Raw genomic sequence first — 18,994 nt, 5'->3', positions numbered from 1 at the left:
CCGGGAAACTTCAAAAAGCGGTAGAAATCCGCGTCGTCACCTCAACAACCAACGGCCGCGGTCCCGCGGTTAGGAGACACGCGACCGCGGTGATTGAGGGCTCGGTCGCGGTCACATTCACAGTGCCGCAGTCGATACACCCTTGGCCGCGGGTCGGTCGGTCGCGACCGCGGCTCCTTCTCCTGCGGCCTTTGTCCATCTTTATGGTCTTTGCTGGGCCAAGCAGCTAAAAACCTACCCTTTTCTTCTTGGTTTTTTTCTAATTTTCTGATTTTTTTTGTGTTTTTGTTTTATAAAATATCTGAAACTTAAAAGAAAAAGAAAGCATAAATTGTAAAAAGGAAAAGGAAACTAAAAGAAAGAGTACCTAAATGGATTGCCTCTCATTAAGCGCTTTTGTTTTAAGTCGTTTAGCTCGACGTAGGCATGAAGAATCAGGCTGATTTGAATGGCACTCCACTTGATGTGCCCTTATCATTTCCGGTCGCTGGAGGTTTTACTTCTTCTCCTTGAGGAGCCGTCTTCTTCCCTTTACTCTTCTTCCGGACTTTAACATTGTTTAAAACCCTTTTTGTGTTTTCGATCAGCTCCTGGATTTGGTCCTCACTAGTTTCTGTTGCATCTGGTGGAATGATGATCTTGATCTTCGTGAAAGCTTTCGGCTTCTCTTTTTTTCTTTCTCCTTGGGCCTGTTTCCTTTGCTTGGAAAATCGTCTAGGATAGTCGGGTAGTACCTTCTGCGATCCATATTGAGGAAAACAGCATGCCGGTTTGCGTGATCGATTACTGCTCCTACGGTAGCTAGGAATGGTCTCCCGAAAATGAGTGGCCTCTCCTTGTCTTTATCCATCTCCAGGACTTGGAAATCTGCTGGAACAATCTTGTCTGCCACTAGAACTTGCAGATCATGAATCGCCCCTTCAGTATCTTTTTGAGATGAATCTCCAAAAATAACCTTAACCGTCGATGTCCTTAAGGTTTTTATGCCCAATTTTTCGGCAAATGTCTTTGACATGATGTTGACATTGGCTCCGGAATCGTACATTGAAAAACAAAACGTCCCGGATCGTCGGCTTTTGTAAGCCTTTGAAACGGTGATTGTTCAGGTACCTTAAATGGTGGCTGCTTGGCATCGACATCTTTGTACAGTGGTACAAAGATTGGGGTTTCTTCTTTCTTTCCATCGGTTTTGGCCTCTTCTTCTGGCAATGTGGTTATGGCATTGCAAAACCTCTTAGGGTTATCTTCAACTCTTCCTGGAAGAACTCCACTTTGCCTCTTCATAGAGTCGGCTATTTGGGCAACTTGCACGTCTAGCTTTTTGACGTGCGAAGATAGAGATTCTAACTTACCGTTCAGATCATTGTACATGGATTCGACTTTCACGTTCACGTCTTTAGATGCTTTTTCGTTCGTCATAACGAGCTGTTGGATGGACTGTTCAAGTCTACCGATTTGTGAAGCTAGCTGGTTCGTCGTGACTCCCTGCTGTTGTACAAATTGATTGTTAAAACCCGTACCTTGGTAGTTATATGGCTGTCACGGTTGATATGGTCCTGTTCCTCCAAAGTTTCCACCTTGAAACTTGTTTTGGAAGGATTTTTTCTGAGGTGGGTAGTACTGATTTTGAGGATTCTCCACATTTTGATTACGGTAAGAGAGATTGTTGTAATTTGCATTCCGGAAGTTGTTGTTGAAGCCATTGTTGAAGCGATTTTGATATGGTACTAGTGCTCCTACATAGTTCACATCTTCTTCTTGAAAGGCTTGATTAATGTGATCAATATCACTAGGTCCTTCATCTTCTGCGCCATTATTGGTCACACAAGCATGGATTGGGCGATTGTTGCTCTTCAAAAGCTGGCTCATCATGTTCTTCAACTCGGTTATCTCCTTGTTTTCTGTACCGGTTTGCTTCGTCGATCGATCTTATTCAGGACAATCATTGCTATTGGCTTGAGCCAAATTTTCGATGAGGCTCTTCCTTGGGCTATTGTCTTTTGTCCAAAATCTACATTGCTAGCTGTATCAAGTGAAAGTTTGTATTTTGGTTGCAAACCTCAGTAAAATGTGCTTAGCAGGCTTGATCCATGAAATTCATGGTGAGGGTAATCACGTTCATACTCCTTAAAACGTTCCCAGGCTTCATAGAAAGATTCAGTTGGCCCTTGTTGAAAGTTTGAGATCTTTGTTCTCAACTGATTCGACCTTGACTTAGTATAGAATTGGTTCAAAAAAGCAGTTTTACATTCTTCCCAATTAGTGATCGATCCTGCAGGCAAAGATTTCAACCAACGGTGAGCTCTATCTGCTAATGAAAAAGAGAACAACTTACACTTTAAATAGTCTGGTGGAACTTGGTTTGTTCTCATCATGCTGCAGATTTCTTCAAAGAGCTCGATATGGTCCATTGGATGTTCAGAAGGAACTCCATGGAATTGGTTTTGCTTCACCAATGAGATGATTTGAGGCTTGACTTCAAACTCATTCCGGTTCGGAAATGGAACTTGAATTGCAGATCGGTTCTGAAAATTTTGAGTGGGTGCATCAAAATCGGCTATGCAATGGTTTCTGGCTTGTCTTCGGTGTTGATTTGCTGGCTGTACAGGGCGGTTAACGCGCCCATTCGGCTGCATTCCTTGGTGGTCACCATCGGCTGCATTGATGGGTGCATCAAGGTCTTCACGTTCTTCTCTCTCGCGGTTCTGGTGGTTTCTTGGAGGAACCTCATCCTCCTCTCCATCTTGTCGAGCATGATCACCTCCTATGTGATCATTCTCTTCATTTTCTCCATGTTCGGACCCGTCTTGGTCCATATTTAAAGCTTGGTTGATAGGATCTCCAGGCTGGTCGTCGTTGGCCATTCCTTGCGTTCGTCTAAGTCTTTGAAGTTCTCTTTCGTGTCTGTCTATCTCGTCTAGAATTGGAATGTTTTCTACAGGTCTGCGCTTGGTATTCATGCAATTCAGAGAAAAACAAAAGAAGTGAAAGATAATTCAGCAAAACTTTAAGAAAGAACTAGAGATCAGGTGTCTAGAACAGAAGTTAAAACAAAAAAATAGCAAAAGGCAGCGAAACAAATACCCGGCAACGGCGCCAAAAACTTGATGTCGTGTCAACTGCCTGAGGGAACAAGTTTTACCCTTAACAAAACAAATGAAAGCCGCAAGTGCACAACTAATCAGTTGTAGTATTTAGGGATCGAATCCACAGAGATTTGTGTGCCTGGTATTCTTCTACGGTTTTTAACTTTATGTCTAGACTAGATTGGATTTAAAGGTTTGTTTGTCACGAATTAAACTAAAACAAAAGAAAGCAAATAAATCTATCCTAGAAAGCAAGTAGAAAAATCGAATGGAAGGCAAGTAAAGCAAGTAAACATCGAACTAGAGCAATTGAAATGCAGATCTAAATAAGCAAATAAAAATCGATTGGTTTGTAAACTATGGCTAAAAACGCTGAGCTTTTGGGAACTCTAAGGGAACATAATCGGTTTTGACACTAGGGTAGATAGATTGGGATTGACGGATATCGATATATAGGGTTCTAGAGCTAGAGTACGACGGTATGACTACGTCACTGTCGTGATCGTAACCAAATGTTTCTCGCAACCCTGACCAGTAGGTTTCCACTCTGGCCCTGGAAGGGAGAGAACGCAAGAGCTGCACAAGACTCGTCAATACTCACGATCTCGCCGCAGGTAGGTTTCCACTCCTACGGAAAAATCGCCTGTTTCATTCTAGGGCTGATACTTAATGAAAACTTTCGTAACACTAACTATCTAGATCAGATACTAGGTGGTCACTCAAGCATACATGCAATAAGAACAAGAATAAACAGAGAACAAGTCGAAATCCCAGATCTATAAACCTAGATGTCTTAATCGATTATGAGAGCCCCTTTTGGGAACCCTAAGCCCAACTCGGGATCTACTCAGACATGGCTGAGGTCGACATCATCATTGGTTTTAATAAAAGTAATGAAAAACAGTAAAGAACAGAGATGAAGAAAGCTTCTCTATTGAAGAACTCGGTCTTGAACAATCTTCCACAAAAATCGCATAAAAACGGCTAAAGGAAAAAGGGTTTCTGTAAAGTATCAAGGGTTCTCTCTAAAAACGACTTAAGTGACAAGTATTTATAGTCTTCAATACTCCATGGTCTCTAGGGTTCCGGGATTGAGGCTGAGAATGACTTTGGGCTTTAGAAATATGGGCTTTAGTTCAGAGCTTGATGGCCGCGGTCGGGAGTGACGTGACCGCGGGGATTTAGTGGTTGGCCGCGGTCGGGAGGCTTCTGACCGCGGGAAATAAGCTGTTGGCCGCGGTCGCGTGACTTGCTGGCCATCTTCGAGTGGCTCCGGGGCTAATGGAATATCTTGAGATCCAACCGTTGGAATGTCTCCAAACCAAGTGTTGAAAGCTGGTTGATTGTTCTATAAGTTGTCCAATTTTGAGGGTGATCAGACGGTGAGAAGGTCTTCGTCTCTCCATGAGAGTTCTTACGGTCTGCATTTATCCAAAAGAGTCTTTTTGTTCCAATTTGTGCGGCTTTATCCCAAATTACCTGAAAAGTCTTTTAAAATCCGGAAACATAGAAATCCTTTGAAAACCTTTGAAAATGGAGTAAAAACACCTGTAAAAGATATTAAAGTGATCCATAAGAATGGTCAAAATCCGGTGTTATCAAAAATCCCTTTGACCTAACAATAAAACTACTCAGACATGATAAACGAAATCAAAAACATAGTACTAAAAAGCTGAGGAATAATTGAAATTGAAGAAGAAAGAAAAAGGGTTCAAGAGATAGATCTTTATCTCCTTAAAAGCTAAAGTATGAAAAAACCGAAAAATATTCTAAAATAATAAGAGCATATATTAGGGTTTCTAAAACATCTATTTATAGTGCTCAAGACATTTTTGGGCGTCACTTAGGGTTTCTCCAAATGAGGGAATCATTTTGGATTTCAGAAATGGGCCTTCTAACTCGGAGGTGGCTGGCCGCAGCCGTAAGGGACGTGGCCGCGGTGAATGGATGCTTGGCCGCAGTCGTGTAGCCTCTGACCGTGGTGTAATGGCTGTTGGCCGCGTTTGGAAATACATGCCGGCTGGTTTACGAGACATCTTGCTCTTCGCGTAACTTTTGATTGAACTGTTGGATTGCCAAGCTGTAAAGTGTGCTCGAAAGCTGATAGTTCCATCTTTGAGGTCTCCTAATTAGAGCTGGATCAGACGATGAGAAAGTCTTCAATTGGTGGTGAACTTCTGAAGGTTTGACTCTGAGCTAAAAATCTGGTCTTATATCCATTTTGTTATGCTTTTCCCTAAGTTTCCTGAAAAGAGTCTTGGAACTACAAATACTAGAAAAACATAATAAAAGTACTTGAAAGCAATAAAAAAACATAGAAAATGTATTTCAAAACGATCCATAAAAGTGGTCAAAATACGGTGTTATCAACATAGATAGCTCTGTTTTCAAATAGAAGAAGAATTTGAGAAGTCCAAATATACCAACATAACCAAGGGAAAATCGGTCCCATGATTCTAGATGGTGGTAAGCAAACCAAGTCTCTGCCAGCCCTGATCTCTGAAGGGAAATCAGCAATGGAATTTGAATCCAGGGTTTCTCCAAGAAGAGCTCTGGGCCAAACCTTTTGAGCAAAACTGCAGTGGACCAGCAAATGGATGGAGGATTCATTCTCTCCGCAATGGGGACACTGAGCACCAGCAGCAAGGCCTCGTCTTAGAAGATTTTCGCCAATTGGGAGAGCTCCTTGTGCAACTTTCCATAAGAAGACTTTTAACTTGGGAGAACATTTGACCGACCATACATCTCTAATCCAGTTGTTGTTATATTCTGTGACAATGTCTGCAATGGACTGCAGACTTCTCTCCACTGCAGCGTGATAGCCCGATTTTGTTGAGTAGACTCCAGATTTTTTAGGGAGCCAGATATGAGAGTCTTCAGCTCCTTTTTGACTTGGTTTTAGACAAAGGATATCAGAGGCTAATACTGGTAGTATCTAATCTATTTTTGCTATGTTCCATTCCTTAATACTATCCATAAGAAGTTCTGAGACACATAGGTTTTTGCTTGCATAAGTTGGCGGTTCATAAGGCCTCGTTGGAGTAGAAAGGGATAACCATGGATCAGACTAGATGTTTGTGTTTTTTCCGTTACCAATGGCAACTCCAAGCTGAGTAACTAGAAGTTCTCGGCCTATCATGATTCCTCTTCACCCGTGAGAGGCTGATGCTGGTGTCGAAGCCTTTAAAAACCCTTCCTTACTGCAATATCGACCTATAAAGACCCGAACAATCAGAGAAGATGGATTTGGAGGATTCTCCTACTGAGTTTTGCAAGCAGAGCATCATTGAAGCTCTGAATTTCGCGAAAGCCAAGAGCCCACTGTTTTGTTTTGACCTTGTGAGCTTTGTCCATGCCACCCAATACATCTTTTTCTTTTCTGGGTTTGAATCCCACCAGAAGCGAGTAATAGTGGACTGAATTTTTACACAAACTCGCCGGCAGCTTAAAACAAGACATAGTATATGTGGGAGTGGACCAGAGGACTGACTTCAGCAAAGTGACTTTCCCGGCGTTTGACAGGAATCTTGAGGAATAGCTAATCGCTCTTTGTCTGATCTGGTCAATAATGAGTGTGAATAAGTCCTTTTTTTTGTCTACCAAAGTGCTCTGGCAAGCCTCAGTATTTGCCTTGACCACCCTCCTTTGTGATACCGAGAGACTGTTTTACTGAATCTCTAACCTCAGGCGGTGTCTTTTTAGAGAATGTGATTTATGACTTGAGCGTATTGATCTGGTGACCTGAGGCTGCTTCATACTTGCATAATATTTTCATAAGTTCTTCACAACACCTAGGTTTTGTTTTGCAAAAAAACATAGTGTCATTAGCAAACAGCAGATGGCTTATGCGGGGGCTGTTCTTAGCCACACATATCTCCGAGAGAAGTCCATTAGCCTGCGATTGCTTGCATAAACCTGAGAGAACCTCATTATAAAGTATAAAAAATATATGGTGAGAGTGGATCTCCTTGTCGTATTCCATATTGCGTCATTACATGATCTTGAGCCGACCCGAGATCTGAGTAAGCGACCGTAGTGATACTCTGCATTATCCAGTTAATCCACTTTGGGTGAAATTCAAACCGTGAGAGCACCTTATCGATGAAAACTCACTTAAGTCGCTCATAATCTTTGCTCATATCCGTCATCACCGCCATAGTTGATGAGGCCATTCAAGCTGAGCCAGACTTAACCGAACCACAACTACAAGATGTCGAAGTACCTGTCATTCATGAAGGCCCAATAACAAGACAAAGAGCTAAGATCCTTCAACAAAAGTACAACCAGAGTATGTTGCAAGCAATGTCTCAAGTGGATCAAGAGAAGCCGAGAGAAGACCATGATCAAGTGGAGCCGCATAATGAAGCCCATCAACAACAAGCTTGGATCGGATTAATTGAAGAATACCAAGAGCTAACAAACGGCCCGGCTTCAAAGAATCAAGATGTGTGCCCCCTTTTGCCAAATCAAGCCCAAGTCTTTATGCTGGCCATCTCGCCAATGAACCAAGACACTTAAGAGGGAAGATTCAAGTCTAGTCAAAGACACACTAGTCTCAGCCATCAAATTAGGTAAGTGTTCAGTCAGTCTTTATTCCTTTGACTAACGAGTTTCTTGTCTTTGATTCTTCGCAGAAACCATATAGTTTAGACAGTCTCTCTTTCTTTTTTATTTCCCTTTAATGTTGCATTTTCAATTCACAAGTCATGTTGTTTCGAGTTTTTATTTTTAAAAGTCCTGTTGTTTTGAGTCTTTTTATTTCTGTGAGTCTAAGCTGCTTGGACCATTATATAAGGTCCCATTACAGCCTTGTAATTTTTCACCTTTGACATCAATAAAAATCGACGTTTCTTCAAACCAGTTTTCTTTGAGAGAATTTTTTTTTAACCCTTTGCTCTAGTCGAGACCAATACATCCTAGATCAAAGTTCTCGTGTTTTGTCACAGGTTTTTCACAACTTGTGTGGTACACATCGATCCACCTTGTTACTTAGCCGCTTCCATAGATTCAAGTGTTAGATTTGCTCATTATTTGGATCAAGTGATCAACCCCTTGGCAATCGATCTATAGCTTTGCTTCCGAGTTTATACAAGTGCTTGACAGCTTGGCGCTTGTATCAATAATGCAGTGCTTCTTTGCACCCGATCGCTTGAGTAAATAAAGAGTTTCGTGTGTGATCATGACGTTATCCGCTATTGCCCTGCCCGAAATAAAAACTGATTGGTTTTCCGGGATCACAGCCGCGAGAACCTTGTGAAGTCTTCTAGTAAGGATTTTGGAGAAGATCTTGTAGTACATGTTACGCAACGCTTTAGAACGATAATTCGAGACCGTTTTCGGGCTCTTGATCTTGGGAATGAGTCAAACATGTGTGTGATTGATGGAGCTCTGCAATGATCCAGAAGAAAAAAACCTTTGGATTTCTTCAGTAATTTTTGGACCCACAACCTTCCAGTTAGAGTGGAAAAAAAAACTCCCTGAAAAACCATCTAGACCCAAAGCTTTGTCCCAATGTATTGAGAAAAGAGCATCTCTGACTTCTTTCGGCGATGGAGGAACAATGAGAGTTGCGTTTGTTTGCTCCGAGATGCACGGTGTGAGGGCCTGGTGGAAAAGTTTCAGTGCTGTCTGTTGATTGGGAGACAAACAGGTCTTGAAAGTATGAATTGTGATGACTATGGAAATTTCCAATTACACAAAACGATGCATCCATCCTTATCTTTGATCACCGAAAATTTATTCATGGCATGCCGTCTTAGAGTTAGCCAGAGATTTCTGCTCCTCTGTTTCCAATACTCTTCCTCCTTTTTGTACTATTCTCACGGATCAAGGCTTCATTGGGAATGTGTGAACTCATTGCTTTTTCCAATTTAGCTTTTTCTCCTTCGATTGTTTTCTGACTGTTGTTGTGGTGCTCCCTGTTCCACCTAGAAATTTCCTTTCGACAGTGAGAGATTCTCTGTTCCACTGATGCAGAAGCAGAATACATCCAAGTTTTGGCTATTAGGAGCTTTATCTGCTCGTTGTTTTTCATGCATCTATTATAGCGAAACAGTCTTCCTTTCCGTGGTGTAGTTGATTCAAAGTAAGATATTATGGGCCAATGATCTGAGCCCTCAAAGGAAAGAGCTCTGCCTAGGAGCTGTTCGATAATGACCGATCAAGCCAACAATGAACAAGATGCGTATGGCGCATGCATCTCCATGAGAGAGGATATCCCGAATGTCTGAGATCGTAGAGATCACATTCTGGCATAAACGCTCTGAAATCTCCAAAAGTTCCATCGGCTTTAGCTGGTCCTCTCATCTTTTTGAAATTGTCGATGATATCGTTAAAGTCCCTGGTTAAAAACCAAGGAGCATCGCGAGTTTTTGCCAAATCTGTGAGCTCAGTCCATATATCTTTCCTTTTTGTTTGATCCGGCTCTTCATATGTGAAACTTTTAAAGAAACGCTTGTTTTGTAGGAGATGACTATATCGATATACTTGTTGCAGCAATAGAGACTTTCCAAATCAATTTCGTGTTTCCAATACAGAGCGAGTCCACCCCCACCATGACAATGTGAAGGGACAAAAACATGAGACGAGGGAGCCAAAAAATCTAAAGTTTTAATAACAAAAGCATCCAGGTTTTTGGTCTCCATGAGGATAGAATATCTGGGGAAATGTTGTGTTGCATTTTCCGGAGCCGCTGAACCATCATGGGATTCCCCAACCCACAACAGTTCCAACTCGACATCTTTAAGGAAGAGGATGAGGCGGAGTCCAAAAATTTGCCACCTTCTTTTTGGTTGCTGGAACAAAAGTGCACGCCGGAGGAGAAGTTCTGATTGCAGAATTAGATCCATTCATTGCAACGCGAGAGGTAGTTCCCTCTGGTGCACTCCGACCATTGATCTCTGAAGATGATGTAGTAGACTGTCTATTCCCTCCTATTTGAATTGTCGGGACAGTTGTTCCTCTGTTGTGTGATATCTTTCTAGAGGAAGCCCTATGGAGTCTCAGAGGGCAATTGTTTGCCGATTTCCTTGATGGTGAACGACCCCTTTTCTTTGTTACATTTGGTTGCGGCCCAGTTGCTATACCTTCTTCTTCAGGGGAGATATGGTCACCTTGGTTAGAATCTTTGTTTTGGCCCATGACAGAAGGATCCTTGCTTTGGAGTAGGTCAGAAGGGATTGGGGATAAGCTTGCTGCAGAGACGGTCATATTGTCTCGAGAGGTCTCTTGGGAACATCTCAGACTTCTTCCTTCTTGCAGTGCAGGAGATGAAAACTGTTAAGGGAGTGGATTCAAAGTGGGACACAGGTCAAAGGCTCTGTATGTAGCTTGAGTCTTTGACTGTGATGTCTCTCCCACCTGGTGAGAGATGAAGTTGCAGGTATTTGTCTCTTTCATAGATGAAGTCTTTGACCATATCTAGATCTTTTGTAATATTTTTAGTACTATTATTAATTACTTTTGTCCCTTTTAATTAAAATTGAAGCTTCTAGAATTTAAAATAAAGATTCAAAATTTAAAATTTAAAATTCAAATCCAGATCAATATAAATGATAACATTAATAAAAAAAAATTGAAAGTGCTATTGTAGAATATACAATTGCAGGCACGAAATCATTATATTTAATGTTGAAACAATAAAAATGCCAAAAATCGCTATCTAATGTGTCAGAGCTATTATCGCGGGTGATGATAAATGATATATTCATAAATTGCATCATTTAATGTACATATTTAAATCCAAATCATGTCTCATTTCCAGACATTTTAGGTCTTTAGGCATTGTTTTAGGATTTAGGAGATTTCATTAGGTCCAAGAGAGTTTTGCATGGTTTGGAGTGTTATTCAGGTGTTTTTGGAGCCTATTTGGAGTGGAGAGTGTGATTCAGATGAAGAAATGGAGTGGAAATGATCAAAAATGGTGTAGAGGAGCAATTTTAAGTTTCTCGGCATAATTCTGTACTGATGGTCGAATATTCTCGGCTAAAATCCATTCTGCGGGTAGATCTCTCGGCCAAAATACGTACAGTCTGGTTAAGCTTCTCGGCCAAAAATCTCGGGTGCAAATACATCTCCGAAATCACGTTACCGGAAGGTCTTGCCGGCCGATTCAACTTCCGAGGTATTCAGAAAAGATCAAAATAATTGAGTCTAGATTCCAGAACAGTTAGAATCAATGCATTTGGAGCAGCGAGCTGAAAGATACGGCCAATGGGAGATAGACCTGTTTTGCACCCATTCTGAAGCAATCCAATACGTCTGAAAGATTGCCTGTCCCGAGAACCTTTCCGTCCGATTAAGTTGTCAGGGTCCTCATCAAAGTTGGAGAGAATCGAGGCGGGGTTCCATAAGAGTTGGAATTACTGAATTCGGACCAGTGAGCAGAGAGTTAAGGCCATCAGAAGATACGCCTGTCTCGCATCCGTTTTAAGCCGATCCGATGAGCTTCAGAGATTGCGAGGGACGATGCCTTTACGTTTAGATTCAGTTGTCAGGGCCTTCATCATGATTCAAAATCTTTGAGTCCTCATTCCATATAATCTGAGATCAGCCGATTTAGAGCTGTCTGCTAAGAGATACCATCTCCGGAGTGAACACGGGTCCATGAGCTACTTTCTTACCGATCCGATACACTTCAAAGATCGACCCTCCTGGAGACCTTTCTTTCCCCGGATGCAATCAAGGTCTTCACCAAAGTTTGAGATGATTGAGTCATATTTCATGTGGACTTGATCTTGTGTAATTTGGAGTACTGAGAAGAAAGTTATAACGGTTTAAGTGCGTAGAGGTTCCTGGCACCGAGATGAACACCGAGCAGACTAACCTCGGTGCTGGTCATACTTTGAGAATTTTGCTACATTGAGCCTAAAAACGTGGTCCACACCGAGATAATGCACCCCGGTGCTAGTCAAACCGTGCACCAATCTCTTTTCAGGTCCACACCGGCCACAACATCGGAGAAGAGCACCTCGGTGTAACTTGCTCCGTTTCAACCTGTTCTGCCACACCGACCTCTACACCGAACAAATAGTCCTCGGTGCTAATCCCAGCATTCCAGCATCTTCCCAACACCGGCCAAAGCCTGCCCGGTGTAATCCCCATCGATTCAGCATTTTTTCAGCACCGGCATCAACATCGGCTAGAAGCATCCCGATGCTAGCTCCACCGTCCAAGTTATCTGCACAACACCGGCCTCCACACCTGGAAAAAGAATCCCGGTGTCAGCACATCAGACACAAGACCCAGCTGAAATGGGTCAGTACCCAGTTTTTCCTGGGCTGACCCGGTCCAAACCCTTTTGCTATAAATAGTTTATTGGAAAAAACCCTAAGTAACTTTTCATTCTCTCTTAGTTTTCTTTACTTCTTTTGTGTAAAACCGAGTTTTTTAAGAGATATCTAAGGCACTTGATCATTCCAAAGCTGTTACTTATCATCTCATCTTCTTATCTTTGCTCCTAATCATGTTTAACATCATCTCTTGCAAAATATTAGATGTGTTAAGCATGATTAGTGAGTAATCTTCTTTTAAGCTTCTAGGTGTGTAGATTAGGGTGCTCAGATGTTTGATTTATGATGTTTAGGTTCTAGATTATCATTTCCTTTCCTTAGTTAGCTGCTCTTAATGCTAGATCTCTCATTATAAGCTTGATCTAGAGCTTAGACATTTCTCCACCCACAAGGTGTTTGATGAAATGCCTGAATGAGCTAACTTAAGGGTTTATGTTAATTGAACGACATGGGAATGTTGTTTGATGCATAAATGACATATTAGAACTGTCTCTTAATGCTTATTGATTCATATTTTACAAATAGGAATTTGGTTTGAAAGTGGATTAGTATAGAGATTAATGCCTTCATGAGAGGATTAGTCTAGTTTAGAGTTCTAAGTTAATTGGAATTGAGATCATGTGATTGCTTTCTATATATTTCTGTGTAAGATTCAGTCTATCTTACCTCTTATTTTGATGCACTGATGCGAGTTGTAATCGGGGTTTGTTGTTTTCGTTTTACTAAGCTTCAGGTTTTAAATTTATAACCCGTAAATGTCTGCAAGTGCACAGATGTGCGCTGTAGTACTTAGGGTATCGATCCACAGAGACTTAGTTGTTTCAGTACGAATTCACTGCAACACTTAAATCAGATTAGAACTAAAAAGGTTTGGGTTTTGGTTTTGGGTTTTGGTTGTCACTAAATCTAAACTAGAAAGCAATTAAAAACTAAAAAGCAATTGACAAAAACGAAAGCAAGTAAAGCAAGTAGTAAGCGATTTAAACAAGAAGTGAATTGAAGCAAGTAAAAGCGAATAAAAATTAGAATGGAAATCTAAGGTTGTAAGCAATGAAAGACAAACGTTGGGGCTCAAGGGGTTTCGCAGGGGTTCATGGTCTATGCTAGGTCGATTTTAAACAAGTGATAAAGGTAATCAACTACGTATGTTCTAGAACTCGAGGCACGGAAGTATGAATAGCCTACTTTCGCAGCACTAAACAACTATCTCTCGCAACCCTAATCAGTAGGTTTCCACTCTGATTCTGGAAGGGAGAAGATGCAATAGCAGAACAAGACTCATCAATATTCACAACTCAACTACAGGTAGGTTTCCACTCCTATAGAAGAATTGCTCGTTTCACCCTAGTTCAGACAATCAATGAAAGCTTTCGCAACATATCATATCAGATCGGCTTCTAAGTGGCCAGCAAAGAATCACGCAGTAAGATTAAAGGCAAACGAAGAACATCTAGAAGATTATAAATCATAAATCTATCGATTAAAAAGCAAAGACACATGAAATTCCCTTTGAAAAATCCCTTTAAACCCAACTGGGTAACTACTCAAACATATTGTAACAAAGCATCATAAACGAAATTGAAAGTGCAGGAAACTAAAGAAAAGAAGGAAGAAGAACGAAGAACGGAATCACAGATGGAGGCGCGATGATGCTCTCCTCGGCGGCTCCTCCTTCAAAGGCGGCGGCTCCTAGGGTTTGTGAAGCACACGAACTCTCTCTCTCTCTCTAAGTGTTTCGTTTTTATTCTTCTCTGCCTCTTTAGAATGACCTAAAGAGGGTATTTATAGCTTCTGGGGTGGTTCTGGACACTTAGGGCTTCAAAGATAACGAAAGGAATTGATCTGGGCTTTAATTAAGTCGTCGGGAAAGTGAATGACCAAAGTCCGCGGTTGCGGTGGCTCTACCCGCGGGAAAATGGGTGTTGGCCGCGGTCCCGGCACATGCTCTCTTCCGGAACTACATTTTCTGTCATTCTTGCATCGGGAGTATCTGAAGATCTAACCGTTGGATTGTCTCCAAACCAAGTGCATTAGAACGCTGGTTGGATCCTCAATGTTGTCTCAAATTTTGCGGGTGATCAGACAGTGAGAAGGTCTTCATCGCTTGTCATACTTCTGACGGTCTGCATTTATCTAAAATTGCTCATTTGTTCCAAATTGCATATATTTTGCCCAAGTTTCCTGTAAAGTCTTTTGAAACTCTAAAACATTGAAAACACTTTAAAAACATTGAAAACAGAGTTAAAACACCTGCATAAGATACAATTATGATCCATAAAAGTGGTCAAAATACGGTGTTATCAACTCCCCAGACTTAACTCTTTGTTTGTCCTCAAACAAACTTAAGTCAGGAAAGAATTTTTTTGAAAATCACAGGAAGTAAACAATATCTCAGTGACCGTCCTTCTAAACCATAACTTATCGTGAAACATCTATTTGGATCTAGTCTAGAAAATTCTCACCAAAATACAAGCAAACTAGTCCGTTAATCCGTCATGCGAAAATCTACACACTTAGATCTAACTTCCAGTCAACCAGCTCTCTACATTCATTAAGTATAGTAGTGAATTCTCATCAAAGACATTATTCAGGGTAGACGGCGTTTGGCATTAAAGGCTAAGTGGTGGAGTTTAAGTGTTTCGGGTTACCTGAAGAATATGGAGGATGCAAGATATTATGCAAAACCGCAAGAGAGAGAAGGACCTGTTGATGACCGCAGATTTTCAGTCACTTCTCCTTTGCCAAATGTTGCTGCATAATCTTCCTCCTTTGTTGTAAACAGCTGTTCCTCCAGACTTAGATCTTTTCCGGGAATCAGAAAGATAATCTCCAAAACTCTAAATAATCAGATCAAGCTTGCCTCAAGTATAAAATTCGATCCTCCTAGACTCTCTAAGGTTTTAAATTTCCTCTCCCTTCATATTTTTCTTTTCTTTTTCGGATTTTTTTTTTTTTTTGAAAGAGGAAATAACCTTTCATAAAGAGAGAGTGTAAGGGACAAAACTGTACCAAGATTTTGAAGTTTTTCCAAGGCAAACTGAATTATCTCCTTTTGTTGAATCGTTCCAATGAAATCGCAGGTCTCCGTCTTCAGTGACTGAAAACCGCGTTGATCCTCTTTCTCCGACGTTTTTGCACATATCTGCATATAGGACAATGAAAAACAAGAGTGCATGTGGTTCGAAAGAGGTTAGGTTCGGTGGGGAACTAGCTAAAGATAAACTAGCCATTCAGGATCAACAAAGAGTGGTAAAAGGGTAAAGGAGTCCTGAATGTATGATTCGTTTCCCTGATCTAACGCTTTAATGAGAAAATTAAGTCCAGATAAAATGAGCTAATATATCCTATCAGAAAGAATCTCCATGAATAGAAGTCCTCTGGTGGGATTTCGTAATGCAAGTACTTAGCTACCGCCTAGTCTAGGCCTAAATCACAAAAAGAGCAAAAAAACGAGGAAATAGCGTAGAAGCACACTGGTCTAATTCATCATAGTATTGTTTATTGTGTTCCTGGTTTGAAAACTTTTTTGAAAAACATTTTGAAAAAAATTTCTGAAAAACATTTTGAAAAATTTTATGTGTCCAAAACAAACTCAAAACAAATCAAATTTCATTAGTAACGGATGAACATCCTCCCCCAGACTTATTTCACATTGTCCTCAGTGTGATAAATCTTGGAAAGAATGGTAAAGAAAATAGAAATTTTGAAATGTTTAAGTGAACTTATCGTGCTGGAGAGTGCTGCTCGTCTTTTTTATTTATTCTTCCTTATTGAAAACCTGAAATTAAATGAAACAGAAACAAAGCAATGGAAATAGAAAATAAAGGTCAAAGGGAAATAGATAAAATACCAAGTGGGTTGCCTCCCACTAAGCGCTTGTTTCAAGTCGTTAGCTTGACATTGTTGCTTGATTAGACTTAACCGGGGTCGTGACACTCTTTGGTCTCATCATTGGACGATGATGGATCAATCAAAAACATCACTTCTCTCTCGTCTTCGGTTTCTTCAGCCAGATATGGCTTTACACGCTGTCCATTCACTGTAAATGAGTTTCCGGTTCTGTCCCAAAGGAGAATAGCTCCGTATGGTTTGACTTCCTTTATCGTGAAGGGTCCTGACCATCTTGAACGTAATTTTCCTGGAAAAAGCTTAAGACGAGAATTGAAAAGAAGTACCTTATCGTTAGGAGCAAAAGTTCTATGAATAATCTTCTTATCATGATATGCTTTAGTCTTCTCCTTGTAGATCTTCAACTTTTCGTAGGCATTGTGTCGGATTTCTTCTAACTCATGAAGTTGAAGTAGTCTTCTTTCTCCAGCTGTTTTCAGATTCATGTTCATCTCCTTGATAGCCCATTGCGCCTTATACTCGAGTTCTACTGGAAGGTGACATGCTTTTCCATAAACTAGGTTGAATGGTGTTGTTCCTAATGGTGTCTTGAATGCTGTTCGATATGCCCATAATGCGTCGTCAAGCTTTGTAGACCAATCCTTGCGATGAACTGCAGTTGTTTTCTGCAAAATCGACTTGATTTCTCTGTTTGAGATTTCAACTTGACCACTGGTTTGGGGATGGTATGGGGAAGCAACTTTATGTGTAACTCCATTCTTTCTAAGAAGGTTCTCGAAAACTCTGTTGATGAAGTGCGATCCTCCGTCGCTAATCACAATTCTAGGAACTCCAAAACGCGGAAATATAACAGATTTAAACAGCTTCATGACAATTTTTGCATCATTTGTGGGGCTAGCGACTGCTTCAACCCACTTAGAGACGTAGTCTACTGCTACCAAGATGTATTGGTTTCCAAAAGAGGTAGGAAAGGGTCCCATAAAATCTATTCCCCAGACATCGAAAATTTCGACTTCGAGAATAAAATTTTGAGGCATCTCATTCCTTTTGCTTATATTGCCCATCCTTTGGCATTTATCGCATCGCGATATGTAAGCTTGAGTATCTTTGAACAAAGTAGGCCACCAAAAACCTGCTTGTAAGATCTTTGAAGTAGTTTTGAAGGTTGCAAAATGTCCTGCGTAAGACGAGCTATGGCATCCGAATAAAATTCCTTCCATCTCTTCTTCAGCCACGCATCTTCGGAATAACCCATCAGCACATCTCTTATAGAGATAGGGTTCATCCCAAAAATAATGTCTTATGTCTTTCAGGAACTTTTTCTTCCTATAACCGGAAAATTGCGGGGGCTCTACATCAGCTGCTAAGTAATTTGCTATGTGCCTAAACCATGGGGTGTTGAAAGCATCTGCTCGTCGCATGAGTGGACGTGGTGGTGCGGTATTGGCATTGGTGGGGGTAGTATCTATTGCATAGATGTTTTCTTCAGGCAAACTGTCATTTAAAGGCAATCTTTCTTCAACTCGAATTCGTGAAAGATGGTCTGCAACTCCACTATCTGCTCCTTTCTGATCTCGAATTTTGATGTCGAATTCTTGCAGTAGGAGGATCCATCTTATCAATCTCGGTTTAGCGTCTTTCTTAGACATTAAATACTTGATTGCAGCATGATCAGTATGAACTATGACCTTAGATCCTACGAGATAAGAACGGAATTTCTCAAATGCAAATACGACAGCTAGAAGTTCTTTCTCTGTTGTAGCATAATTGCATTGAGCTTCGTCAAGAGTTCTGCTTGCGTAGTAGATTACGTGCAGTTTCTTATCTTTTCGTTGGCCAAGCACTGCTCCGACTGCATAGTCACTTGCATCGCACATGATTTCGAATGGGAGTTCCCAATCAGGTGCTTTCACGACAGGAGCGGAGACAAGAGCTGGTTTGATCTTATGAAACGCGGCTAAGCACTCATCATCAAACTCAAAGTTCGTTTCCTTGCAAAGCAAACGCGTAAGAGGTCTAGCTATTTGAGAAAAATCTTTTATGAATCGCCTATAGAATCCTGCGTGTCCTAAGAAACTACGAATTCCTTTTAAGTTTGTGGGAGGTTGTAGGCTTGTCATGACCTCGATTCTAGCTTTGTCAACTTCAATACATTTTCCGGAAATTCTGTGCCCAAGCACGATTCCATCTTGTACCATGAAGTGACATTTTTCCCAATTTAATACTAAGTGCTTATCTTCACATCTTTGCAGAACTTTACCAAGATTGCCTAGGCATTTTTCAAAAGAAGATCCATAGACAGAGAAATCGTCCATGAACACTTCCATGAAATCCTCAATAAAATCTGTGAAGATCGACATCATGCACCGCTGGAAGGTAGCAGGTGCATTACACAATCCAAAAGGCATACGTCTGTAAGCGAACGTGCCATATGGACAAGTGAATGTCGTTTTTTCTTGATCCTCCGGGCGAATAGGAATTTGGAAAAATCTGGAGTATCCATCAAGGAAGCAATAGTAAGGATGATTAGCTAATCTTTCTAGCATTTGATCTATGAAGGGAAGTGGAAAATGATCTTTCCTAGTTGCTGCGTTCAGTTTCCGGTAATCGATGCACATACGATGTCCAGTTACTGTTCTTGTAACGATCATTTCATCTTTATCATTTTTAATGACAGTGAATCCTCCTATCTTTGGAACAACATGAACTGGGATAACCCAAGTGCTATCTGAGATAGGAAAGATTATTCCAGCTTCTAAAAGCTTCATA

General features: G+C 40.9%; 1 non-coding gene across 1 annotated transcript; it reads left to right on the top strand.

Moving 5' to 3' along the window:
• Positions 1-2,094: 2,094 nt before the first annotated feature.
• Positions 2,095-2,200, top strand: LOC112086152. The gene has a single exon (XR_002899332.1). It is a non-coding gene; the product is annotated as a small nucleolar RNA R71 (small nucleolar RNA).
• Positions 2,201-18,994: the final 16,794 nt, after the last annotated feature.

Source organism: Eutrema salsugineum, unplaced genomic scaffold (assembly GCF_000478725.1).
Source record: "Eutrema salsugineum unplaced genomic scaffold, Eutsalg1_0 scaffold_23, whole genome shotgun sequence".
NCBI lineage: Eukaryota > Viridiplantae > Streptophyta > Magnoliopsida > Brassicales > Brassicaceae > Eutrema > Eutrema salsugineum.
Note: the sequence above shows the minus strand (reverse complement) of the source record. Positions and strands in the feature narration are given on the sequence as shown.